This window comes from Ochotona curzoniae, unplaced genomic scaffold (genome assembly GCF_017591425.1).
Source record: "Ochotona curzoniae isolate NIBS_2020 unplaced genomic scaffold, NIBS_Ocur_1.0 scaffold_2453, whole genome shotgun sequence".
In the NCBI taxonomy this organism is placed as follows: domain Eukaryota; kingdom Metazoa; phylum Chordata; class Mammalia; order Lagomorpha; family Ochotonidae; genus Ochotona; species Ochotona curzoniae.
The window spans coordinates 2323356-2350339 of NW_024467094.1; the positions used below are offsets into that span (position 1 = coordinate 2323356).

The 26984-nt window shown below is 42.3% G+C and overlaps 1 pseudogene; it reads left to right on the top strand.

Moving 5' to 3' along the window:
* Window positions 1–10789: 10789 nt before the first annotated feature.
* On the top strand, window positions 10790–11393 carry LOC121169944 (annotated as a pseudogene).
* The last annotated feature ends 15591 nt before the right edge of the window (window positions 11394–26984 follow it).

A 26984-nucleotide genomic window follows, 5' to 3' on the forward strand; every position in this document is an offset into this window, starting at 1 on the left:
CCACCTTCACGTGAGACGATCGGCAGACTCAGTCAAGACAGAATCTTAACAATTATCTAGATACTGGCATCTTAATCAGAATGGATGTTTTTCCAATTCACTGATGCTTTTATTTCCCTCTTTACTCAGATTTTTTTTTTCTCCAAAGCTCAACTGTTTGTGGTTTCCAGATAACAATATTTCATGTAACATAAAACACTGACTCCATGCGAAGAGAGATATTCTAGCCAATGAACATACCTTACAAAGTTGAGGCAACTCACCTCCTACCCCTTTGCAGTAGCCTGCAGCCATGTATCCCACACTCTTATTTTGCCAATTGAAATGACACATTAATCATCCCCTTGCTTTTTGTTCTTTGTGTTTCCTGGGCAACTTCCCATTCCATTGACGGATGCTGCTGGGACCCTCAGAAGTGTGGCCATATGAATCCTATGTTTCCACTAATCTGTAAGCAATACGTCCATGACTACATGAATCACCTCCTCATGGCTTCCATATGCTCATACACCCCAGCTCACAGAACAGCAGGTGCAGATGCTGCAGCCAGCCCCTGCATGAGCCAGTATGCTAAAGTGGACCCTCATTCTTAGGACTTCCCGTATTTATGCTGCTCCACATCTGTCTCTCCCCAGTCTTCCTAAGTGAGCCTCCATTTCAATAAGTTAATGTTAGTTTGTTTTTCAGATTTGTCTATTTTTATGGGAAAGGCATATCAGATTTATGGAGAGTAGGAGAGACAGAGAGAAAGATCTTGCATTCACAATCTCATTCCCCAAGTGGCTGCAACAGTCAGAGCTGAACCAATCCAAAGCCAGGGACCAGGAGCCTCTTCTGGGTCTCCCACATGGGTACAAGGTCCCAAGGCTTTGGGCCATCTTGACTGCTTTCCCAGGCCACAAGCAGGGAGCTGGATGGGAAGTGGAGTAGCAGGGACATGAACTGGTACTCATATGGGATCCCAGTGCTTGCAAGGAGAGGATTTAGCCATTGAGCCATCATGCGGCTCAAGTTCTTCTCTATACTTTGAAACTTGACAGTTCTCAACCAGGAAACCTCAAGTTTTTGTTTGTTTGTTTTGACTGTTATGGGGAAGTAATTAAAGCACACCCCCTCTCCCTTTTTGAAGTATGATGATTGGAAGAAGAGTCATGGAATTGAAACCACTGACTTTCTCATGCTGTCATTCTGTATTGGCCAACATAGTATATTGCTTATGCTTCCAGCTGCAAGTAACCAAATACCCAAAGACATACTACTTAGGCAGTAAGGTTCCAGGGTTGATGCTCAATGACGTGGACACTAGCTCCCTGCCTCTGTGATTTCAGGTCACCTTCTCATTGTCAAAAGTGAACATGGCTGCTCCAAGCATAGCGTTGTCATCTGACAATGGTCAAAGTAAGAGGGGTGGACAGCGCTTCTCCTTACGGGAGTCTCTTTCTCATCAAGGAAGAAAATAATTCTCAAAAGCCAAATTCTTTTCTTCCTAGCCTACTTCCTCTCTTCAGGACCCAGAGGCCTTAGCTTTGGTTACCCATCCACACTGTAGCTGCAAGGAGGCTTGGAAAGTGAGAACAGATTTCTCTTTGTAAGAGGAGTTGGGCTCTGTTTTGCTCTTTTGCTTTATTTTCTGTTCTGTGATGCTTTCATCTTGGGGCCTCCCTGGTGCTGGAGGCACTGCTCCTCAAGGCAGTGGGATGAAGAGCAGTTGGTCAATGGGTGAGAAGTAACAGTTACGCAGGAGGCAAGAAGTCTGCACTATGAGATAGCACATTAACCTCAGATAACAACACATTGTCATCTTTCTCTAACTAGTGCCAAGAGAGTATGTTTAATGTACACATCAGAAAGAAACAGTAGAGTGTAAAGTGATGGATCTATTTATTGCTCTAATTGGATTCTTACCCTGTCTTGGTAGGAATCAAAATGTCTGCAAGCACTTTGGGTCAAGCCCAGGTAACACAAACCAAAGATGGGATCGAGAAACTTGGAGTGAGAATTGGTCATTGAAAATACGTCCCTGCTGTTCTCTTTCCCCTTTTCTTCTCCTCTATCACATTTTCTGCTTCATTCCAAGTATGACTGCCAAGCTAGGGCAATACTGGTGCATAATCATGGCCCCAGGTTCTCCATTTACAGAGATGATTTTATTCCTTATGTGGCTTGAGCTTCTTCACATAGCATCTGTAAGTGGCATGAGAGAATGCGGGCCACGTTGTTAGACTTGGGGAGATGACCATTAGTATCCTGTCTCTGCCCAAGGCTGACATAGGAAAGAGTGTACCTTGAAAGTCTCAGCCTCCTTTGATGAACATAGCTGGATGTCCATGAATGAAGGTGTTAGCTGTTGGGATGCTATAACCTTTCTGACAGTTTCTGTCCTCACCATAAGCCTTGAGCTCAACCTTTATTTCTCCTGGGATGAGGAACTCTATATTACTTTTACTGTGGAATAAGGGTTCCTGGCACAGAACATGACATATTCCTTAGACCTCCTGTTGTCATAGTAGGGCTGGGGAGATTGCATATACTGGGTACTTTGATAGGGCAAGGGAGACCATGACTAATATTTCTTTGTGGGGTGAGCTGGTCATCATAGGGGACATTGTGAGGTGACAACACTTAGCAAGCTATTCCTGGAGGCAGCTCATTAGAGAACTGATATTTTTCTACCACAGGTTTTTGCTGGTGGCCATTTTAGAGGGATTCTTATTTGCTGCCATTGCACTATGTTTTACATTTTATTTCTATTAACTTGAAAGGCAGAGTGAATAAGATAGATAGAGAAAGAGAGAGAGAAAGAGAGACTTCTGTGCACTACTCTACTTCCCAAAGGGCTGGGCCAAGTTGAAGTTAAGAGCCTATGATTCCAACCAATGTCAGTGGTTGGGGCACAAGTACTTGAGTTTCCATGCGCTGCCTTCCTTAGGGTGTCCATTAGCAAGAAGCTGGATCAGAAGTTGAGTTGGGAATCCAATCAGGCACTCTGACATGGCGTTTACATATCCTGAGCAGTACTTTAGCCATTTCTTCAAATGCTCCTCTCTGCTGCTGTTTTTTTTTTTTTTTAAATCAGGTCATGACAGTTCCCATTTCAGATAATTCTATACTAATTGTGTGTGGGATTGTGAGTCCCCAAAGGTTTCTGAGACATGCGGGATAGATTGTTCAGGGTCTTGCTTTCAATTATTTTTCCATAGACATTATTGGACCAGGAAAAATGGCATAGATTTGACCGAATCTTTTCAAAATCTGTCTATAGAATGAACTCCAGACCAGGGCCATGAACACTAATTCTTTCAGACACAAGAGTCCTCACCAGCAAAGTATACTCTCCTTCATGTGCAGAAAACAACAGAATCACTGAAAGAAAGAGCAGGAAGGGTGCCCAAGGAGCAGGCAGCACAGCTCTGGCCTTTTGGTCAGGATTGGTGGTGCAAGGCTACAGAGTGATTCGAAGTCATACAGACCCTGGAACGCTAAGCTCCTGGTCCAGTGTCTCGCCTATTGGCTGTCAGCATGCTGAACTGCCACGGAGTACTTCGAGAGGGAAGCAGTTCAGGAAGAACACAGAAGAGTGGCTTCCAGAACAGCTAGTCTGACTCCACTGTGTGATTCTGGAACAAACTAGGTTTCAGAGGTTCAGGGTGACTCGTTCCAGGTGAATGAGCTAACGTGTTAAGTGGATCTCTCTGTGTTCCCAGCCCTCTTACCTCCTGGCTGGACTTATTGGAGCTTTTTCTGTAACCAATATATTTGCATTCCTGGGATGGTGAGACAGGATCCAGAAGGAAGGTGCTGACAGCCCCAGTGACTTCAGGACCCACACAAACCACTTACAGTAAAGAAATTGGCCGAGTCTAAGAGAAGGGAGAGTGGTCTGGGTCATGACAATGGGCAGGGCGCATGCCCCATCTGCGGTTAGTCATGTTCCCTTATATATAGTTTTATGTTTCGTGATTTCAGTTGCTTGTGTTCAACCTTAGTCTGATAATATCAAATGGAAAATTCCTGCAGCAAGCCAATGATAAGATGTAATCATACACTATCTGATTTGCATGAGGAAATTTTGTGCTGCTGCCTTCCGTGTCACTGGGGCTGGGAGCACGAATCAGCTCTTCTCGGCTACCTACTTGTCAGGCACTTAGTAATTTATCTGAAAGAGAGAAAAAGAGAGACTACATACACACCATCTTTACTACAGCGTGTTGTTATAACTATTTTTAGCTATTAATGTTAGTCTCTCCCTTTGCCTAAGTTAGAAACGAAACTAAGCCACAGATGTAAGTACATGAAAACACGGTGTATCTAGGATTTGATGTTATCTGCAATTGCAGGCACTCCTGAGCCCTCAAAGCTTCCCCCACAGTAAAGGGAGGCTACTGTACTCTTGTTAAAAAATTTTGAAATGGGTCCAGCACAATGGCTCAGTGGTTAAATTCTCATCTTGCACATGCTGGGATCCCATATGTGTGCCGGTTCATGTCCTGGCGGCCCCACTTCCATTCCAGCTTCCTACCTGTGCCTGGGAAAACAGTAGAGGATGGTCGAAAACCTTGGGACCCTGCACCTGCGTGGGAGACTGGAAGAAGCATGGCTCCTGGCTTTGGCCACTTGAGGAGTAAACTAGTGGATGGAAAATTTTTCTCTAAAAACAAAAATTTACAGCCCTCAGTTAATTAATCCCAGCTTTTGACAGGTTTGTGACTTCTGGCATGGCAACCTAAGAAAAGTATCGCTCTTGGTCTTCCTTCTTAGCAAGGGAAACTTCTCAGAGTCTGTGGCCTTATGGAACTTCAACTTGCCTTTGGAGAGTGGGGAGTTTGAGAGCAGTTCCTGGATATTAAATGTCCCTTTCCATGTTCATCCAGGACTCAGCCTGTCCACATCTGAGGAACCTTGCCCTAGGACCCAGAGGCTAGTGAATATGGGGAGGTTCGGGGATTTCACAGGTGATAGAAATCAGATTGGCTTATTGTGTCAGACAACATGCAGTCACACGATTTAGGGAATGTTTGGGTGTGTGTTTACAGGTACTTGTGTTCTCCCAGTCCATTTGCAGAACTGTCCCTGGAGCCACCTAGTGGATTGGGTCACCCCTGGGACTCTGTCGAGAATGCAAAGTCTCTGCTTAGGGGGCCTCTTCAACACTTCCAACCCAGAGCATTTCCTTGGTGGCCAGAAAGCTAATATTAGGGAAAATATTTGCCTCATTCATCTTAGACCCTGCCAATCTCCCTGGAGAATGGGAGGACCCCCTCAGCACCTGCTTGGGAATCTTCTGTCTATGAGGCTGTCTTATTTTGTCTTTGTTCCTACAGCAGAAACTTGACACGAAGTAATTTATAAAGAGTAGATAAATGCTTCAAGTCCTACAGAAAACCTGAGTGTAGCTCAGATCCTCACATGTTTGTGAGAGCATGCCAACCTTATTAGGTAATAATAATGATAGCAACAATGACCATTTGTGGAATAATGACCAAGTACCATGCATTGTTCTAAGCAGTTCACGGACACGATCTGATTGCATTTTATAGTAACTCTGTGAAGTAGAAATCAACTGTTTTTTATTCACAACCTTTTACTTCTGATACAAAACTGGTAAAGTCTTTTTCAATACCACTTCTCCAATTCAGTCCAGAGGCTTCTCCCAGCCCCCATGTTCATCTTAGATAACTCACCAGAATGGCTCACAGAACTCAAGAAAGTGTTGGTGCTGGCATTGTAGTGTAATAGGTAAAGCAAACTGCAATATCTACAGATACTCCACCTCTGATCCAGGTCTTTGTTAGTGACCAGGAACAAAAAAGGCAGAAGATGGACCCAACTGTTTGGACCATTGCTACCTATAGAGGCGACCTGAATGAAGCTCTTAGCTCCTGGCTTTGGCCTGCTCCAGCCCTGACCACTGTGGCCGTGTGGGAAGTGAGCCAGTGAATGGAAGATCCGTGTGTGTGTGTGTGTGTGTGTGTGTGTGTGTGTGTGTTTCACTGCCTTTCTAATGCACAAATAAATAGGTTTTAATAAAAAAGGACTCAAGGAAGTGCTGGCTTATTAGGGTATAACTCACAAATGGGCCAGTGCATAAAACACACAGAACAAGGTGAGGAGGATGAAGGGTCTTTGTCCTGTGTTTGAGAACAACTTTTCTAGCACCCTCAAGTGTTCACCAGGCTGAAAGCTCTCTAACTGCGTTTGCTTTTGTCTTCTGTGTGCTTCACGACGCAAATCCAATTGATAGCTTGGTGAGTGATGACTAAGTCAATCTGCAGTCACAGCTTACACCCCAAAGATTTGGGGAAGGGTTGGGTAGAAGGTTCCTAGTGAGACCTTTCAGGTCTTCCTGGCGATTGGTCCCCCTGCCACTATCTAAAGCATTCCTCAAACATTGCCCCGTTAGCACAAAATAGGTGCCTATCACCCAAGAAATTGCTAAGGTGCTTCAGAGCTCTGTGTCTGAGATTAGGAACTAATATCTAGACCCAATGTCTTTCTTTTTGTAATAATTCCAACATGTGTTAATTTTATTTCTGTTGTATAGATGTAGAAGCTGAGGGTCAGAGGTTGATGACCTTGCCCCTCAACCTCTCTCTCATTTAAATAAAATTAATTTAAAATAAAGGAAAAAAGAGACAAGAGTGATGGCTCAATTAGCCAATCTTCTCCCTACAAAGAGGCAGGATCCCATACAGTTACCAGTTCATGTCCTGGCTGCTCTACTTCCCATCCAGTTTCCTGCTTGTGGTCTAGGAAAGTAGCAGAGCATGGCTCAAAGCCTTAGATTCATGTACCCACATGGGAGATCTGGAAGAAGCTCCTAGCTCCTGGCTTTGGATTGGCTCAGCTCTGGCCATTATGGCCATTTGGGGGGAATGAATCAGCAGATATAAGATCTCTCTCTTTCTCTGTAAATCTGCCTTTCTGATAAAAATTTTAAAAGAAATTCAGTTGCTCACGGAATATAGGCAACAGAGCTTGGAAAATTACATTATGAATCTAGAGGAGATACAGGCACTCACACCAGACTTTTGGGAAGCATAATAACAATCTCAGTTCATTCATGGACAAGAAGAAGGACCTTACAGAGACCCAGGATCTCAGGAAAAACAGGATTTTTTGTTTGTTTGTTATTTGAGAGGAAGGGTGAAAGGGATGGTTCAGGGAAGAAATAATGGATTTCCACCTGCTGCTTTATCTTCAAGTATTCGTAGCAGCTGGGACTGGGCTAGACCAATTCAGGAGCCAGGGGACTCAGCCTCTCCCCTATGTGGATGGCATGAACTCAGATGCTTGTGTTCTCATCATTGCCTTCAGGGACTCCATTTGCAGGAAGTTGGCACGAAAAGCCAGGAACTAAATCCAGGTACTCTGCTATCGGATGTGGGCATCTTAACTGTTCAGGTTAATGTCCAGCTCCAGTATTGGAACTAGAGCCTGAACACCTGCCAGACTTCTCTTCATGTTTCCTGTCCCTAGTCATGTAGTGCTTCAGAGTTTGGGGAACCAGTCATTGCACAGAGCAGATGTAAGGGGAGACATGAGCAGGAAACACATGGGGCTCCTTTAAAACATTTGTGGGAAACTGGGGTGGGCTTTTGGACTAGTGGTGAAGACCCCTGTTAGGACACTTGTGTCCCATATCAAGCCCTAGTTCTAGTTCCGAGTCTCCTTACTTCTGCTTACATTCACCTTGGCAGCCAGCAGATGACGGCTTCCTATAACCCATGTGGGAAACTGGTTTGAATTTCCAGCCCCAGAGCCTGGCTCCTGTCTGTTGTGCTCACTTGTGGAGTGAATTATCAGATGAGATCCACTCTACCCTCCTTTTCAGGTTAAGAAATGATTTTTAAAAAGATAAATTTATTTCAGTGCAAAAACTGAATTTCATGGATAGTGCTTTCATAATATGTATCTTTCTTGAACATTTTGAACCCCACTCATTTGCATGAGTGTAAACACTTTTGTGCCAAAAGTAAACTTATCTTCTAATTCTGACTTCCATAAACTTTTTGAAGTACCCGTAGATGAGCAAAAACTCCAATTAATTAACGAAAGCACTGAAATTGTGAAATTGGAAACTAATTGTCGCCATCTGGCGTGAGCAAGAGAACGAAGGAAAAAAAATTTAGCTCACATTTTGACATTTTGGTCAGAATCAAGCAATTCTTTATGACTCTATTTTTTTAAGACCTGGAGTGACCTATTACAGCTTCATGTCTGCTTTTTCCTCTCTGATTTTTCCTTTCCTGACTTTCAAGCAGGTTGCTTTACCTACCTCCATTCCGAACCTAGTTGGAGCTTCTGATGAAATTTCTAGATTCCTGGGATGATGGATGATATTTCCTGAATAGAAAGAGGCTCCCTTGTAGTGTTTGAAGAGCCTGAATAATTGCTCTTTGATGATAAAGTAGAAAAAGTTGAAGAAGACATTGAACTCTAAGAATCAGATGTCTCAAGATTCTTCACTGTACGCTTCATAAATATAGTTCAGGCAGACGGATTAAGTAGACTAATTAACACATGTATGTTCGTTACAGAGTCAGTAACTTATGTCTCACCTGCAGATCACTAAACCTTGTCCCAAGTTCAGCATGGGTTGTGGTTACCCCTGTTTATTGTAGACTGAAATGCATGGTTAATTGGAATAATTTATGGTCTTCTGGTGAGAAATAAATCTAAAGAAAAATGTCTGTATTAACAGTCCTTTTTTTTTTTCCCAAGGAGTTAACAGCCTTGTGAATTGTGGATCCTAATAAAAATGATGGTGTTGTATATAAGGCAATGACTATTTTATGAGAAAACAAAGCCACGGATAAAGTGACGACACTTCAGTAACCAACTGAGCCACGTGCATTCCATAAAATAAAGCATTTACTGATCATTTTCAGCATCATTCTGTGAGAGGTTGTTAAAATATTTACAATTTCTATAACTATAGTGCTAGCTTTTGTGCAATTTCACTAGAGAAAGATGCACTAAATAAAACAGTGGGAGGTCAGCGAAGAAAATGGAAGCAGAATTTAATTCTCTGTGTTGTCCTGGGATTACCTCTTGACTATCTACTAGAAGCTGTTTTTATCTTAGAGAATCTGGACAAAATATTTGTTATCAATTGCCTTCTACAGAGAACGAAGTCTCGACGGTCTTCGGAATTCCAGATCAGACGTAGAATTATGTTAGTAAAGCGAATCTACATCATAAGAGTGAGTTAAGAATTTAGAATGTGGGAGCCATGGTGGTGGCACAAGTTGAACAAGTCACTGTTTGCGGGTGAATCTCAGCTGCTCCACTTCCAATTCAGCTCTCTACTTCTGGCCTGAAAGAGCAGTAGAGAAAGACCCAAGTACTTGTAACTCCTGCCACCCACATAGGTGACCCGGAGGGGGTGCTGGGCTCCTGGATTCAGCCAGATGGACTATTCGGTGAAGAATGAATCAGTAGATAAAAGAAATCTTGCTCACCTTCTCTCTCTCTCCTTCTCTCTTAAATAAATCTTTTGAAACACAGGTTGAGTTTTGAAGATGATTTTTTAACCTTTGCATTTTAATTGGTTATTATTAGTTTTAAGATTTTATTTGGAAAGCTCGATTTAAACAGAGAGGCAGAAAGAAAGATCTCCTATCTGCTGGTTCAATCCTCAAATGGTTGCAAATGGCAGGAGCTAAGCTGATCAGAAACCAGGAGCCAGGAGTCAGGAGCTTCTGGGTCTTCCACTTTAGTGTAGGAAACTTCTTTCCCAGGCCATGAACAGGGAACTGTATTGGAAGTGAACCAGCTTAGACATGAACCGATGTGGGTGCTCGGAGGTAAAGGATTAGCCAGTTGAGCCAACATATGATCCCCTCAAGTCTCTTAATCTAGAAATCATTCTTCTTTTTCTTTTATCCTTGAAAATCTATGTTCGCCTAAGGAAGTGTATCATGAAAAATAAATAATTTATACCTACATATTAACGGAACATATCAGTGTCCTTTCTATAATTGTATTTCACATAAACAAATTTTTTTTTTTAAAAAAAGATTAAAAAGAAGGTATGTGTTGAGGTCACGGGGTCCTTTGCGTTACAGAACTCTTCCAGGTTTGTGTTTTGCATGTTAGACCCAGAGTATTGGATGCCAACTGGAATCCCCAAAACTTAGAATTTAGGTCTGGAGATTTGACCACATTGGGATTCATCGCCCCCTATTTGTCTGGTAGGAGGTGATGTATAGTTTAGTCAAGTGGTAAGTAATGTTTCTCCTTTAGTGATATCAAGAACAACGGACAATCGTTTAGTTTGCCTAAACTAGGCAAACTTGACCCATTGCCTGTTTTTGCCAATAATATTTCATTGGAACACAGCTACACTCAGTGGTTTACACATTTTCCTTGGCTGATTTTGCATATAATAAAGGTTAGAATTGAGCAGTTGCGGCAGAGACCTTGCATCCCATAATACCTAAAATGCCTACCGTCTGGTTCTTGGTATAAAATGCTTAACTGGATCTAGATCCATTAAGTTACCTGGTGACCCAAGACTTGCCATCCGTTCTTCACTTACGAGCTATCATCATATATGAAGTCACTTCGCGGACCTGTCGCCATGTTCTTCCTTCCGCTCTGGACCAAGGCTGCTGGAGCCGAATTCGGGAGCGCCACCTCAGCAGCATTCTGCCCAGAGCGTCTGCTGTGACGCAACACTTGTCTCCGTGTGTGGAGTGATTCCTCCCAGCAACGCCAGATGACAACGATGTTTGTAACTGGAAAATAAGGGGTTCTGAAGTCAAGGGTCGTGAGCACAATGAGGTTCATGACGACAGGGGAATCGTCCCTTTACAAAATCATTCCACTTGGAGATGGTGGAGTTGGGACTCATTCTCTTACGAACAGATATGTAACGAATAAGGTTGATGCCCAAGTCTTCCATACAGTAGGTGTGGAATTTTTAACTAAAGATTTGGAGTTGGACGGACATTTTGTTACTGTGCCGATTTGGGACACAGCTGGCCGGGAGTGATTCCAAACCCGAGGATGCCGTTTTACAGGGTCTCTGACTGTCAGGATCCAAGATTCACAGGGCTTCTAGATCCTGAGTCACTGGAAGAAAGAATCCATCTATTACACAGATGTGAGAGAGCCTGAACGCTTTCCTATTGTGATTTTGGGCCACAAATGACAGGTGTCCACAGAAGCAGCTCAGGCCTGGCGTAGGGACAATGGCGACTCATCCTACTTTGAAACAGGTGCAAAACAAGCTATCAATGTAGCAGGTACCTTTGAGGGAGCAGTTGGAGAATTCTTGCTAGAGAGGATAGGTCAGATGGCCTGATTCAGACAGCAATCTCCACCAGAAGCCCAAGTCTAGATCATCTTGCTGGTGTATTCTAACCCACTCATGCATGTTCTCAGGGTAGCCACAGGAGTGGCTAAGCGAATCAGCCTTTGAAGCAGTGAGCCATCTAAGTCAAACCAACGTTCGCTACTGTTGCTGCATTTGTTGCTGGGAGAAGGGACGCATCCACTCTAGAGGAGTCAATTAACTCAGTAATGACACCTTGCATTTATAATTTGTAATGATCGTCCAGTGTTTCTTTAATTTAAATATGTAAGTTAATAAATGAGATGACCAGGACTTTAATTATAATTAAAATACTTGACCATTCTAGAAATTACACTTGAATTGTTCTTCCTCATAAAAATGCAGAACGGCTTTTTATATGTGTGTGTGTTTTTATTAGCATTCTTGATTCAGGGAAAACATTTCCTAAAACAACCATGTTAAATATTAAAGATTAAGATCTAATGTGTTAAAAAGTCCCTTTGCCAACTGTTAGTTACCACCTATTGTATGAGAAATATTTTATGATATTTGATTCCTTCAAACATTTTTGTTTTAAAAAATAATGAGGCTGATTCCTAACCTCCTCCACAGGAAACCAAGAGCCTGTTTAGTTTGTCCTGTTTGTTTGTGAGCTTTCTTACCAACCCACCTATTCAAACTGAGCGCATGTGTTTTGAGTCATTCCAGCTGTAAGTTCTACCCTCTTCAACAACTGATATTCGAAACCACAACTGACTCTTTATGACATAATCTTAGTCATTGTATGGCCTTCTTATTTTCTGAGATCACAATTACTCCAGGCTTGTATTTGTCCTGCCTCATTTCTGAAACATGTAATTTCCCCAAGTGTCCTTTACTGGGAAATAACATCCTGAACTCTCTATTTGGATGCTCGGTGAGAAGATGTTGGCCACTTTTTTCCCCACATCTTTTCAGTGGACAAGGCTAGGAAATATGCATTTGTTAAGATATTTGATAAGTTCTGAGAAACAGTTTCCATTTAAATTCAAAGCCACAGAATTTTTACTTATCCTTCTTGACATGACATCACATTTTCTTTCAACTGCATTTATACTCTCCATTCCTAGTAGTCCCTGGTACAATTATGCACTTGATGTATCCCCAACTATTGCAGTCTGTGTGCCTGCAGTTTGCCACCAAGAACTTAGTTCCTACTAGCTTTGATTTCCCCAGTTCTTTTGCTCGTTAAGCTATCACATGCGGCAATTTCATATTCACCTTATAATATTTTAAAGTCATTTAAAATAGTTTCCTATATATTTATTTATTGATATGTGAGAAGAAAATGATGAGACAAGAGGAAGAGAGAAAGATCTTCCGTCTACTGATTCGCTCCCCAAATGCCTAGAACTCAACCAAGGAGCAGGGAGCCAAGTATTTGAGCCAAGCTAAGCTCAGATTGCGTATTAGCAGGAAGTTGGACTTGGATGGAGAATAGGATCTCACACCCAGGCTCCTGATATGGGGGATGTGAGCATGCCAGGTAGGGTCTTAACTGCCGGGCCTAGAGCTAACTCCTGGAGTATTTTTTTTTTTTAAATGTGTGATTATGCCATCAACCGTACACACAGAGCGGTCCACTCTTCTCATTTTGTTTCTATGATACGTGGGAAGTGTTTTTGCTACTTCATTTTGTCATCAAATAAAATACGTGGTTCTAAAGTCACATTTGCAAGAAAAATACTTCAAACAGGTTTTTATCTTGTTCATATGATTTCCTCCTTTCCCCATAGATAACCTTTTTTTTTTTTAAAAAAAATGTATAGTTTGTTCTTATAAGTATTCCATGCCTTTTTAAAAGATAAGCTACAGAATAATACATATACTTTCTCTATATTTTTTCATGTGGCATTTTTTTTCCTTTAAAATGTTTATTCACTTTTTATTTGAAAGGCAGATTTACAGAGAAAGAGAGACAGAGAAGTCTTCTACCTGCGGGTTCACTTCTCAAATGTCCCCCTCCACCCCCCAGCCAGAGCTGAGCTGATCCAACCATAAGTTTCTTTGGGTCTCCCACATGGGTGCAGGATCCCAAGGACTTGAGTCATCCTCTGCTGCCTTCCCGTGCCATAAGCAGGGAGCTGGATGGGAAGTGAAGCAGCTGGGATTCGAACTAACACCCATATGGAATGCCAGCACAAGAAAGGTAGAGGATTAGCCTATTGAACCACTGTGCCAGCCCATTTCTTTAAGATTATGTAATAGTCATAGACAGTTCATAAGGTCACATAGAATGTGTACAGAGGAGAAATAGCAATGATGAACAAAGGTGAAGGCTGAAGGCCACAGAGAAGAAAGAAGTGAGATGTGAATATACCAATTCTTGGTCAGTGGAGGAACTGGGGTGCACACTTAGGTTTCAGAGAGCCCAGCATTCCCAGCTGAGAAACAGGAGGACTCCTCTGGGTCATAACAATAATTGTACTCCCCCCGCCGTCTTTTACTCCTTGTATAGAAACTCCAGCAGGTCTTACTGAAGCATGTCCTATGAATGGATAGTGGCTGGGAGTCCCTTGAAATGTGTGCTGAACAAGACTTTGACACCTGCATATAAACAGTGGGACGGACTTAGATCAATGAATGAATCGCAGCATCAAAGCGGCAGCAGAGCCCTGGAGGTATAACCAAGCCTCAGTGGATCTCAGCCCCAACATGCCAGACATGGTACCAAGGCATAATTTCTCTTTGTACTGAAGCCAAGAATGTGGGCATAATGTCAGTGGCTCGGTTCTCACACTGATTTCTCCCAGAATAGATAGGATGAGCAATCGCTTGGGAAAGTCACACCTGCTAAGCATTCACGCTTCTCGGATGGCCAAAAGAGCAGGTGCTACTAGCTGGCCAGCCTGTCCTCCCTCCCGTGGCATGGCACAGACACGCACTTCAAAGGCAGTGACTGGAGAGACCTTCCCAGTAACCATCCTCTTTAGAGAGCCATGCAGATGTGTGTATGCATTTTGCCAACCATTCAAATGTATCCTTCTGCCATCTTACCATTCAATTAAACTCTGAACCTTCTGAACCACACTCATTGCTCAGGGCTCACAGTATCAGGGTTCAGTCCCACAAAACTGCACCCTGCTCCTGCCCTACTTCAGGTACTGGTTATTAATGGGACCCCCAGGCTGTCTAAACTTCTTAGCTGAAGACTGCAAACTAGCATTTTCTACATTGCTCTCCCCCACCCCTAAACCAGGTAATTGCCTGAATGGATCACACAACTCAAGATGGTGCTTCGCGTACTATGTTTTGACTGGTTTATGACAAAGGATACAATTCAGGAACTCTGGTGGCCAACCTCTAACCTGAAGCTGTTAGCACCACCACTCCTAACCTGCCAACAATCACTTCGTAAGACAAACTCCACTCTTTTTTAACAGGACCCCCTAAGACAGCCAAGCTCCAGAGATGTAGGTCAGGAGTTGGGTGTCAAGTGGAAGTTGTGAGGCAGTAGAGCAGGTGCCTGGCCTGGAAGTGGCAGCTGTGTTAGACATAAGGACAGACCAGTAGGACAGGGATCAGGACACGCAGGGTGAGGATGACTCTTTTGCTTGATGAATATCCATCGAAACAGGTCAGGGCCCCAGAGCTGAGGCACAGCCGCAGTCACAGAGCAATCTGCAGAAACGGGGAAGCCCTTGATGAAAATCAGATCCGAAGAGAAGGGGCAAATCCTCACCCACTTTCTGAGCCTGGAGGTTTGGGCTTGTGTTAAGTGTAGTTGGTTTTTCCTGCAGTGAAGACGTGGCTTGGTCCTCATGATTAAGTGTGTTTCACACTAGGCAGCCTTGGCCTTCCTGCTAAGTGGCTTCAGGCACTAAAATATTAAAGAAATATTGTTGGTTGTTCTAGTTACTGACAGATCGGAAATTTTCACTCTGCTGGCTGAAAATACAAAGTGTTAAATATTAACTAGCTTGATCTATTTTTAGTTTTTTATTTTGCTTATACTTTCTCTTCTTAAAGTACTTGGTTTGCCTTCTGGTCCCTACCTCACAAGATTTTTTTTTTTTCTTTTTGGCCTAGGAATAGGTCAAATTGCTACAGGCTGAATAATCTGGATCAAGACATTTAGGCAATTGATTGATCTGAATGCAAATGTTGCCACTATAGGACCACCTTGAGGTTTTCAGGCACATCATGACTGTTCAAAGTAGAAGTTTTCTATCTTTTTATGTGAAATGCAGAGAGAATGAAAGAGAGAGAGAGAGAGAGAATATCTTCCTTCTGTTGGCTTGCATCCCAAATAGCCACAATACTTGGGGCTGAAGTAGGCTGAAGCAGGATCCTGGAACTCTTATCTAGATGTCCTACCTGGGGCTGGAACCTAAAGTACATTGGCTGTCTTCTGCTGCTTCCCTAGATGCATGAATAGGGGACTGGATAGAAAGCAGAGCAGTTGGAAATCCAACTGGTACTCCCATATTTGATGCCTGAGTTGCCTACGGGAGCTTAACTTTCTGTGCCACATCACTGGCCTCACAATGATGTATTTAAGCTGTAGTTCTCATATGCCGATAAAATGAAAGAGTCTGTGATTAATTTGCTCATGAAAATATCCTTGGTACCCATATTATCTTCTCACAAAGCAAATGTTTCCAGAGGACAAATGAGTCAAGAGTACCCATTGTGCTGTTGGTGAGCAAAGCTTTGCTTTGACTGCCTGGAATGCTTGCATTGTTATCTTAAAACTATGTTCCACCTGCAGCTGACTCAGGTGGAACAGACAGTGAGTAGAAGGGTGTCCTAGGAACTACAGTGTTCCTGAATATAGGTAGAGATCCGCTTCTCATGCAGAAAATACCCATGTATGGGATTGCTAGGAAATCAGCAAGAAGTATAAACAGCATTTGGCTTTAGCTTTTGTAAGAGTCACAGAGACAAATGGCAGTTTGAGAAAAATAAGCATTAAGTATTTTTTAAAGAAAACACTAAAAGAAAGTTTCAGTACAGTAGGAGGTGGGCAATGTTGGCCCTCATTCTGAAATATAATTCACAAGAGTTCTATGCTGTGATGTCTGCAGACCCACCTGTTCATATTGCATCCCATAGCTCAGATTTTAAGAAGAGTCCATTGGCCCTGGTAGCCTTTAGGCCCAATGCAAGGTCCTAGTCCTGTTCTTAGTCCTTCTAGCCCTGCTCTATCCTCTTAGCCCTGTTCTCATCCGCCTTGCCCTGTTCTAGTCCTCCTAGGCCTGTTGTAGTCTTCCTAGGCCTGTTGTAGTCCTCGTAGGCCTGTTGTAGTCCTCCTAGTCCTGTTGTATCCTCCTAGTCCTGTTCTATCCTCCTAGTCCTGTTGTAGTTCTCCTAGGCCTGTTCTATCCTCCTAGGCCTGTTCTGTCCTCCTTGCCCTGTTCTATCCTCCTAGCCCTGTTCTGTCCTCCTAGCCCTGTTCTATCCTCCTAGCCCTGTTCTATCCTCCTAGCCCTGTTCTGTCCTCTAGCCTTGATCTCCAAACAGCTGCAAAGACTCCTTTATTTCATTGCACTGCAGACTTGGGGCTAGGTACAGACAATTTGCGGGGTGAGCTTTTTCTCTTTAGTTAGGCTACAGTGTCCCCAGCCAGCACACATATCAGAGCCCACACTTGGGGTGCGCAGATTAAATACCACACTGGAGGTGATGGAGATGGTGGTTCTCTCCCTCACTCTGCACTTGAGTCACCTGACTGACAGTACACAGGTCCTCAGGCTTCACCTGGAAAATCTGCTGGTCTAGCATTTCTAAAAAGTGTCCTTGGTAATGTTATTCTTTTAAAAACAATTGTGTGTGTGTGTATGGTGTGTAGTGTGACAAGACATCCTTAAAGCATGTACTGACTAAATCACAAAAATCAGCATACCCTATCCTATCAGGTCTTTGCGCTTGGAATCTTCCAGCTTTTTTCCCCTAGTTCTTCATACAATATGCAATAAGTTAGATGAACTATTCATCCCTTTATACAGTGGAAAGCTAAAGCATGTTCCTTCTGCCTGGCTTCTGATACCCCTTATCCAATCTTTACACTCCTTCTTCCATCCCTGCCACCCCTCATCTCTAGTAACCACTATTATTCACTCAAATGTCAATATCACATTTTCTTTACTCATTCTTCTATCAATGAACGTCTGGGTTGATTCCGTATCTTAGCTATTCCGAATGATAGCAGTGACCATGGAGTCATTTGCCTTGAGCATCTGCCTATGCCAATGGGATAACAGATCACAGGGTATATCTTGTTATAATCTTTTTCAAACTGTGTCCCATAATGGCTCTGTTAAATGTCACTTACATTTGTGCCAACAGCTCATAAGAGCCTCCCCCGACCTCTTCGTTTGTTTTTCACATATCCTTGCCAGCAATTTTTACTATTGTGATGTTTTTTCCACTTTTTTCTCACTCTCAGAGATCCTCAACATTGGAAAATTTGTTTATTTAATATTCCAAGGACTGATTTATTTATTTATTTATTTATTTCTCTAACTGGGATATTATGTAGGATCTCTACTGCTTCATCTAGCCTGTTATTTCAATATTACTTTTATTAATTATTTATCTCTCAAATTTTCTCACTTATTCTTTCTCAAGATCTCACTTTACTGAATGTCTCATTCATATTAGGTGTCACTTCTCCTAATTTCATTAAACCGTCTAGAGCCTCTTGTATTTCATTGAGCTTCCCCATAGTCATTTTCCTAAGTTTCTTTTCAGACGCTTCACCTTTGGATCCATTAGGGAAAGTATCACAGAGTTGCTCTGGTAGGTTTGTGGTACCCTGGTGTTTTCCACATTTCACTGGTCCTGGGGGTCTGTGCACTTTTACAGGTGGTTTTCCTGGTAAATGTCTCCTGAGGAGGTGTCTTAGGCTGTCAGCTTGGTAGGTTACATTTGTTCGCTGTCCGGCAGTGATAGACTTGGTCCCTGGAACCAATAATCATACATGTGGACTACTGACAGGTGATAAATAGCCAAATTTTATTAACAGTGCCAGACTTTTTAAAGACAAATGGTCACTTAGGCATAAGGGTGGAGGGTTTGAGGAGTTTATGTATCAACAGCGAGAGGGAGTTTACTGGTAAACAGTTCCTTCGTCTAGTCTAGCAGGTGCCTTTCCTTGGTCTGCTAGTTCCTGTTCCCCTGTCTGTGAGAGAAAGCACCTCTCTTTGATCTGTTATCTAAACCTGAGGATTAGGGAGTTTTTTGCCTGTGCATTTCCAAATCAACTGTGCCTGGAGCCTTCCCACAGGATTGCAGCCAGTTACGTCCCCAAAACCGGCAGGACATTCTCAATGTCCTCTCTTTAATTAATTGTTTTCCTACAGATAGAATAAATTGTCCTCTTGCATACATTGACTTTGGTTTTTAGTTACATGCATCATGTCCTTACAGCATCTTTGATTTTAATTAATTACATTTGGTACAGTGAATGTGGTGACAAGATCAGGCAGTGCTTCTCACGGTGGAAGTCATGTCAATCAGAGGAGAGTGTCTGAATGGACTCCCTGGAGAACTTAGGATTTTCTGGGTCTCTAGAGGTGACTGCTCTTCCTTGTTGAAGAACAGTAGCTCACCCCTTTCTTCTATGAGGACTACACAGAAGCCTTAAAAGACAACAGGATAAAGCTGGCTGCCTCACGCCAGCCAGACCAGTAACTAGCACTTCATTTCAGATGACTCAATTGAGGGAGTTGTTGCCTTTTAAAGCAATAGAAAGCTTAGATCCTGTTATCAGTTGCTCAACACAAGGTGAGAGATTCCTGCAACTAACTGCCAGGGACTTGGGAAAGGGGGAAAGAATACCAACTTGAAGAAGGAGCTCATTTTAAGTTCTAATACATTTTTTAGCTGGCCCATCAAAGCTTGGAAAAAAAGTTTACTACAGCAGACCTAGGGAAAGAGTTTAAAGACTCAGAGAAACAAATGCCTCCTTGTGTCTGTCACATCAGACCAACTCTACCTACCCTAGCTGGCTCTGGCTCTGCTGTTCAGCGGGGCCTGGGGGATGTGTTACTTGTTGAGTGACAAAAGGTGCGTCACAATCAAGACAGCTCAATGGTTGCAGAGCTACGTGGTAAGGTCATCAGAAGCTTTCATTATAACCGTATGCACCAAAGAGTAAAAAAAAATCATGTAATATTGGTTTCTTAAATTCTTCCCTACAGAGGATATTAGCAACTTACCCAACTAACCAGATACAGTGGAGAAAAATATTCATACAATCTGAGGGTTGCTAGACAAAAGGTTCAGTTCAGTTTGATATGGACACAGAGGGACCAACGCCACAACATCTCCCTGTCCAAAAATAATAACACAATGAAAGTGTAAGGGGATCAGGTAGTGGAGAGTCCTCATTCAGGTCCAACTCACCCTATTCACTGGATCTAGATTCACCATCAGTCATTTTCCCCCCATTCCTGGAAATACAATGAGAATAGGCATACTAAGTTGCTAGTAAAACTTTCAATAAGTTAACAACCTATAAACTCAGTATGACTTCATAGGACTAAGATTTTGAAACAACACCCTCCCCCCACCACACACACACACATGCACACACATCCATCCAAGATACTAGTTGTAAAATAATGATGACATCTTTGGGAGTTAGTAGATAGGCACCACCTTTAAGGATTTGAAGAACACAGGGGCGGTAGTCCTGCAAAAATCTGATTGGTTGTGGACAGCAACAGTGTACCATGCTGCTAAAAACCTAACCAAATTGCAAAACTCATTGCAGCTGCCGTTCTGGCAGTGCTGTCTTTATTAGGGACTCTGGTAAGTGGCATGAAGCTATTGATCTGGCAAATGCATTCTTTTCAAAACCCATCAAATAGGAAGACAGACACAATTTGCATTCATATGGGGGGAATAGAAGTATACATTCATGGGTCTTACCCCAGAGATATGTTAATTCCCCTTTTCTCTGTCACTATATTGTCTGAAAGGATCTGGGCCATCTGGACATTCACATTAACCCATATTGCTGACATCATGTAAGCTGCAACTGATAAGCAAGAAGTGGTAAGACGTAAGTACTCTAGAAAGAGAGATAAGCTCTAAAGAGATTTGGAGGACCAATAGATGAGTTAAACATTAAGGATTGCTATTTTGGTGGATAAAGAATGGATCATCCTTTCCAATATAAATGTCAAGATATTTTACCATATCTACCACTACAAGGGAAATACAAGAGTAAGTTGATTCTTTAGCCTTTAAACACACTTGGGCATATTGCTGTGACTCACTTATTCAGCAATGTGAAGGGTACACAAAGCAAACACGGACTCTGAAGCAGAGCAATCTTCGCAGTGTTTTATGTAAGTCTAACACTGAAGAAGAGGCCTTAAACACTCAACTGGATATATTGACACAATTAGCAGTAGTGTTCAGTCTCTGTTGTTAGTCACTCAATTGTTTAATAGTGAGCCCACAAATGGAGTTGCTGTGGAAGCAGATTTGCAGTCTTCAAGTCCAAAGCATTTGGTTCCCTCGAACCAAGACTGAGACTTGGCAGATGGCTTTCTGCTGTCGCATGCCCAATCTTCCAATACGAGCTTGAAGCTGAACACCTGCGTGGTATCATCCCATTGGTAAGACAGACTTGATCACCTTGGCCATACAATTACTCTAGATCACTTCGGCTATGAGGAAAAAGCAATCCATCTCAAACAAGGCAGGCATATAGTCCTGTGAACATACAGTCCTTAGCCAAAAGTTCATAGTGAGGACTTAATCGTTAAGGGTGTGGTTTTGCATAGCATATCTTTAGTCTAAGGGACTGGCAGAGGGTGTGGCCATGGACATTTAAGCATAGGACCCGCTGATCTTACTATATATCACACTGCCAGGCATCTTGCCCCACTGTTCTGTGGCATGGTGTCTTGAAAGTGTAGTCAGAGCATCACCTTTGAGACGACTACCTCTAAGGAAGGAGTGTTTTGGCTGAAGTTGGTTTCCGATAGATAGAGCACATGGTTCCATGAACCAAGCAGTTGAGTCAGGATCATTCCCAGTGAGTCTCTAAGAATTGGTGCTTTCTGCCCCTTACTTGGCAGGTCTAAATAACTCATCACCAGAAAGTATATTCCTCAAAGGACACAGTAAAGGCTCCTTGAACTTACAGTTACAGCAATGGTCATTTAAAAAATTAATTAATTACTTTATTTTATGATAAAGTTCCAAATTCTCTGGGATTTCCTCTCCTCCCCTCTCACCTCACTGGTTTTCCCTATTTTATTACAATAATATAGTCCTTCAAAAACAGTCATAATTTCATCATTCTGCTATTTAAGTGCGTCCTGACATTGTAGATACGGGGAATGACAGAGTCCAACAATCTGTTGTGAAGAGATTATTAACAGTTTCATTGGGAGTCCATCTTTGATTTGGAAGTAGAGATGCCTACTGCATTGTATCTTTGCATCTCACATAGTATTCTCTCATACAGTTATCTAGATATGGTTCCTCCTATATACACATGCATGTTTATCTGTATATCTATTAATTCTGTATTTTGAGTGAAGGTCATTGTATATCAGAGAGAACATATGTTGTTTGTCCCTTTGGGATTGACTTATTTCACTGATCTGCCAGATAACCCAGCTATCCCATTTCTGGACTATATCCAAAGGAAATGAAATCTGCATATGAGAAAGGCACCTGTATACCTACATCTACAGCAGCACAATCTACAACAGCAAAGACATGGAAATACCCAGACGCCCCTCTGAACAGGAGCAGACAAAGAAGCTGTAGTATGTCTACCCTGTGGATTACTACTCAGCAATTCAAAAAAATGAAATTCTACCACTTGCCACCAAATTGTCCCAACTAGAGACCATTATGCTCAGTGAAATAACCAACTGTCATTTTTAGAATAATTGCATTATTATCACGTCGGATTTCTCATGCCTGCAGATTAACAGCCAAACTATTATGAGTACTGTGCAACATAATCACCCCACAGTGGTAGACTGCTTTTAGGTAAGGCAGAGAGAGGCATAACATCTCTTGCCACTTCCATGCCCAAATATATCTTTAAATGGACAATAGAGACAGGCCTTGAAATCAAGCACAGCAGCAGCAGGGGTACAATCCATGCAGCTCTTGCAAATTTCCCCAGAAACTGTGACCGATCAGAACCCTGAAAGAACTGTATTCTGATGGGAAGAATTTGGTCTCAGAAACACGTGCAGCTGAGGAGGGCGCACTGGGTAGCTTGTCTTGGTGCTTAGTCCAGGTTCCCCTCACCACCCAGAAAGGCCAACCTCAGCTGCTGCAGTCACTGTGGCTGATGACTGACTCCTCTGTGCCCATCATTCTTTTCTTGCCATGGGTACCTGCTTTGGCATCTGCTATCTGTAACATAACTGCAACTTTGATGGCAACCACTTTCTTCTTCTGGGTGACCCCTCTTTTGAGCCCTTCCGTAGCATTAGGAAAGTGACTCTGATCTCCTTGGCTTCTTGAGACACAACCACACTAGTAACCCTAATCCAATACAGTGTAGGGAAGACATCTCTTCTCATTCACGGGAGGTGGTCTAGCTTCCACAGCACAGGAAAGTCAATCCAAGTTTTCAATAGTGACCTGATGAGATGCGACATGGTCAGTCTTCCTGATCTCAATCCACTGAAGGATCTGTGTCCTGCATGTGACAATCTCTTCAAATAATTCCACAAGTATATTGTGATTGTCACAGCTTGCTCAGAGTTGTTGTGGAAGAACAGAATCCTCCCTTTTGCTCTCTGAGAGACGTCGATGGTGTTCAGTCACAGCCATCCAGGCTCACAGCCCTTACCAGCAGCATTTCCCCATTGTGACACTCGACTACCAGAGGCACTGCATACTTATCAACATGTCTCAAACCAGAGATGGGAAATCCTGCTCTAGCCAAAGAAGCCGGCCTTCCAGCCACAGTCTTCGTCTCCAACAAAAGTGTGCAGAAGAGTAATGCCTGTATGTAAACAGTTTCACACACACAATACAGGCCCTGCCCCGAGTACCTTCCTCTCAGCATGTTAATGTATTTCTCATAGATCATTTTTCAACAGAACTCACACACATCTGAATGTAGGCACGGTTAAAAGCCAGAGAGGAAATGAAATATATGGAGTCCCTGCACAATATTGGTATCTTAGATTTGCAATAGGAATTATTTTGTCTGCAAGTTATTAAGAAGACTTCTTTCAAATTTTCTACTTCTATAACTCGATACTTTGATCAATCACTTTCAGGTTTATTTTATTCTAACCTAAAAGGGGGATGGGAGAGAAGACTGCAGTGCTTGTGGTCAGCTAATGTGTGCAACCTATAATATTCATGTTTTTGAAGTGTGTTTTTCTACAGAGTACCTTTTCTCAGGGAACACTACTGATTTGATGGGTGCATGTTAAGTGCATTTGTGGAGCATCATACCGTATCCCATGAATATGTACAGTTAGTGTTCATTGAAAAGGCCTTTTAAAATGGTTATGGACTTGAAAATACTAACTAGCCTGATTGGATTTTCACATGTTGCAAGCTTTCATATATTGTTATCATACTCTGCCCCCGTAAATATGTATAATTGCAACAATAGAAAATGCAATAGAAAAAATAAGCCATTGTAAGGAGGCTGGATGCTAAGATATGTTGCTCATTTGTAAGACACGTTGCTGTCATTGTATGGATAGATCTTAGTTTTTCTGCACATATGCTTCATTTTGGCTTTGAACTGTCACAAGTAGCAAAACTCTCTTCTTGCAAATACTTTTTCATTCGTTTTCATTGGAAAGGCAGATTCACAGAGAGGAGAGACAGAGAGAAAGATCTTCCATCCACTAGTACACTCTTCAAATGGCTGCAATGGCCAGAGCCGAACCAACCTGACGTCAAGAGCCAGGAGCTCCTTCTGGGTCTTTCCAGTGGGTGCAGGGTCCCACGGCTTTGGGCCGTCCTCTACTGCTTTCCCAGGCCTCAAGCAGGGAGTTAGATGGGAAGTGGAGCAGCTGGGACCCACACCCATGCCCATATGGGATGCTGGCACTTGTAGGTGAAGGATTAGCCAGTTTGGCCACTGCACTGACCCCAGAAAAATCTCTTAATACCCCAACTATTACCTGTGTGCCCATTTCGAAAAGGATGTTGTTAAATTCAACTTGTGCCTTTATTCATCTCATTCCTGTTCGTTCCAATCATCAAAAGAATTGAACTTTTGCTCCTTTCAGTGTTCTGGTCCTGAGGTTGGCATTTGATATCTATGTTTGTCTGACTTTGCCTAATGGGTCTTTGTCTATTTTACTTTTAACTGAATACCTTTGTCTGAGGTGTTGTCTTGAAGACAGTCGTCAGCGAGAGAGTTTCTGCCTTCTTGGAGAGCTACTTAACATCTGTGTTTATTAGTACAAAAGGCCCATTTCGTGTTCTAACAGAGTTTTCTACTTTTTAAACGCTGTTCTATGCTGCTTCATTTGCTACTTGTGTTTGTCTATGGGCCGTGTTTTCTTTGCTTTGACTTTCTTTGATGTTTGCCTTTCAGTGTTTCAAAGGCACGCTCTCCCTTCGTGTCGACTAATTCTCCAAGACGAGGAGACCATCTTTGAGTATACAGTCCTGCTCTGTCCCCTCGCCTCACATTTCTCTGTTTTGTTACTAATAGCTAGTGTTTTAGACTCAGATTATTTTTTCATGAAATCATGAATTTTACATTATTTTTTAAAGGAACAGATGTTTAGATTTTGGATTCATTTTTTTTTTGAAACTAAATTTACATTTATCCTGGCTAGAACCGAATAAATATGGATCGTGTTTAACTAGATTTAGTGCTGAATCTTATCAAGTGTAATGCAACGGTTTCCCCATTTTTGCGCTTGTAATATTTTAGTATCCCCCAGTTAGTTGGAGACTGCCTTCAAATATTTGTTTTCCATTGATTTTTTTTCAGTCCTCATTTAATAAAAAATACTTTCTTATTGCTGCCATTTCTAAAGAATCTTATACTTGTATCTCAATAGTTTTGGCCCAGAACTGTGCAAGTGTTGTCCCATTGTCTTGTGGTATTAGTGACACAGATGAGAAGTCAGGGGTCAGGCTAGTCTTTTTTCTTCTCTCTTTCATTCACAATCTTTTCTTTCTGCAGAAGTGCTTTTCAAGTGTATTGATCCTTTTAATTTAAACATTATTTCAGAATTAAATGGGTGCATTCAGATTGTTTTGCCCAGAACGGTATGGGAACTTAACAATCTATATACAAGTCTTAAAAAAAAAAAAAGAAACTTTAGAGCATTGGAGATAGGTCTGTTTTTTTTTTCTTTGATAATTGCTTCTGCCTCATTTATTCTAGCTTTCTCACTCTTTGAGCTTCACTCATGCTCTTCCATGTGTGTTGTGTCTTTTTCATCATTTCCTTTCAGATGTCCCCTCTGGGTACTTAATGATGGGTATCATTTATTTTGCAGCATCTTTTATATCCGTCCCCTCCTTCGTTTTTGCTCCCTCCAAATGTAATTTCCAGCAGATTTTCGTGCCAGGCAGTTCAGTTGTCCCAATGTGTCATTTCTTCTTTCTACCACCATCTTGAGCCTTAGGTAAGTTCTTGCTCTCAGAATGAAGACATCACAGCCACTCATCTCCTTCCCTTGATGCCCAAGGTTGGCAGAGATGTGACTTCCATCTAGATTTTACAAATACAGGAGGCCAAGTCGGACGACATAAAAGGACACCTGTGCTCTTGGTGCCACACCTCTCCCAGGTGCTAGCTTTGTGGGTGTCCTGGGCTTTAATAGTGCAGACACTGGATTGCTCACAGCAGGTCACCTATATGTTTCAGGGCCTCTTGCTTACCATAGGAACCCACACCGATCTGCCAAGAATTCGTCCAAGCTCTAGCTTTGGATTGACGGAGTCTACTGGCAAAACCATATTTTAAAATGATCCATGGTGTGATCTGATATTTCTGAGACATTTTTGAGAGATTGTAGCACAGACTGCCTGGCAGGTGCCATTTTCCTGTAGGATTGCAATATTATCCCTTGCAGCAAAGAAAACAAATGAAGCAGAAAAAAAAATCTAAGACAGAAAGGAGATATCCCACATGAAATAAAACCCAATGAGCAAATTCTCGAAAGGGCAAGTAAAAGTCATCAGGGGCTCCAACATCACTAGATCACTAGAACCCCTTTTTAATGTATTTAAGAGAGAGGCAAAGGAGAATGAGATAGAGACAGAGGAGTGCTCCTATCTGTCAGTTCACTCACTCAATTGGATCCAGGTCTCCCACTTGGGTGGCGAGAATCCCACGACTTGAGCCATCATTGTTATTCAGAGTTTACAATGGCAAGAAGCTAGAATCAGCAGGTGGAAGCAAGAATTGTACCCAGACAGCCCTATAGGAGACACAGGCAGCTTAACTGCTATTGGTACTCAATTTCTTTATTTCTTCTCTGTGCATCTCTCTCCCGCTCTCTCTCCTCTTTCCCCTCTCTTCACCTCTCCCTACTCTGTGTTTCTGTGTTTTTCTCTCTCTCTCTCCTTTCCGCCCCTATCTGGACCAATCCATTGTGATCAGGGAATGAAGCAGCAGTACAAAATACAAGCCTTCCATAGAAATCATGCATTTAAAGTAAAAGCCTGAAAATTTTCTTTTTTGTTTGCTTTCTTTTAAAGCCTAAACATGTTTCAGAGG